The sequence below is a fragment of the Dufourea novaeangliae genome, unplaced genomic scaffold (assembly GCF_001272555.1).
Source record: "Dufourea novaeangliae isolate 0120121106 unplaced genomic scaffold, ASM127255v1 scaffold108, whole genome shotgun sequence".
NCBI classification, from domain to species: domain Eukaryota; kingdom Metazoa; phylum Arthropoda; class Insecta; order Hymenoptera; family Halictidae; genus Dufourea; species Dufourea novaeangliae.
Window position 1 is genome coordinate 2,302,679 of NW_015374014.1, and position 1,919 is coordinate 2,304,597.

Genomic DNA, 1,919 nt, shown 5'->3' on the forward strand with positions numbered 1-1,919 from the left:
TCTGATGGGACATCGTTATGACGAGTTGTATCGATTAATCAAATGCATTGCAGCGAATTTTTAGAAGAAATGGACGTTTACAACTTGCATATAATTTACTGTACCCATACCACTGTTGCAGTCTCTTATTTTCTATTCTATTCTATATTCTATTCAGATTTTTGAGAAGTTTTGAGAAAAGTTTTTTTTTATTAATCTTTAATACGAGCTGTACAACTTGTCATAATGGACATTTGGTAAATTCGTTTAACTTACAGATCACATAGCACGTGGATGACCATCTTGAAATATTGATTGCTTGTTTCTTTTCTGTTTTTTGATCAGCGGGGTGCTCCCTTTTAACCTGTTTTCCGTATAGGTTATATGTATATGCTTCTGCATCTAGCTGGTTAGGGTGTGTTAGGAGATTTTCTCTGTATTTAATTGCATATCTGATTAATTCTTCTCTGATGGTTGGGATCTTTAGCCATTTTTCACCATAGAGCATTTATGACTGTTAGTATTTTTCATTGGAGTGACTTCAGTTTCGCCATATGACTTATTAATATTCCCCATAGATAAGTTTTTCATTTACATGTTCACTATTTCCACATTGATTAATATTTTTCTAAATCCACGTGTATTTCCCTAGTAAATTTAATGTAGATATTAAAATTGTTAACCTTCTTTTATTTTAGATCACAATTGCAAATTTTATGGCTTCCACGTCAAAGACCTGCATCAAGTGCACGGCTCTACCTATTCAAATTCCAGCACCGCCATTTTGCTTCTGTATTTACATCTTTAAACTCGAAATTTTAAACAAAAATTCATTTAATAAATACTTATAAAAATACCTTCCGTGTCTATACACTTTTCGTGATAACCACTTTTCAATTTACCTATCATTGTAAGGCCTCCAGGGTGGCCTAAAAATGTTTTTGATTCACGTCTACAGTTTCAAAGTTCTTTCCTGACACGAAATGTATCGACGACTTAAGTAAACGATTATCGTAACGTAGTAGTATCTGATGACTAGAGTAAATACTAAAAAAATTCCCAATCGAAGTACTGTACTTTCAATTACACTTTTTATATAGTGTGACTGAAATGCACTTTGCACTCGATCGTACTTTTCGACTTGTATACCTCAGATAACAATAAAAACTTCTGCACCACACTCGCATATAGAGCATACGTATGAAATGTGTTCCGAAGGCAGTGTATGTACACTCCCGATACAAGTACTACACTCAGCAAATATGCAGTAAATGCCATAAGGCACCAGGAAATTGCTGAAAGTCTGAAATAAATATTGTTCAGGTAATATTGAAGCTAGATGAATAACGCTTATGCTATTATGAAATAATAAACGTGGTCTAGTATTTTTCTTCAAATGGACCAGGTATCTTAATACTTATAAGCGGTAGAGTACACCGTGATTAATTTTCTATTTTCCCAGTAAAAATAATAATAAGGATATTGGACATAAAACTTTACGAATTTTCCATACCACCTAACATTTATCCACGGTAACATCCATTTTTACACGGCAGCACGAGCCACGAAAGCAGAGGCCGTCAACATCGTGTGTATCCGGTCGGGCGCCCGCGCGGGAGTGCATCATCGTCTGCATCGCGCAAACGTGAACAGTATACATATAGTACAAGTGCGTTTCGAGTGCGTCTGCGTGGCGCGATCGGTGCACACTGGGCTCCACGCATAACATGTACACCGTAGGGAGCAGCGCACGCAGGTCCTCACCGCGGTCTCTCGTTGCCGGGTTAAAGCGGAATACCACGGTGTAGAGCAAGTAACGTTCACTGCTCATGCTCAGTAAGATTCCTAGAGCCCGGAGAGCCGAGGCTCGCCCGTGGAATAATTGATCCAATCGAAACTCGTCTTGCTGCCGCCACGTTTTGTGCACTGACGCGACGCTC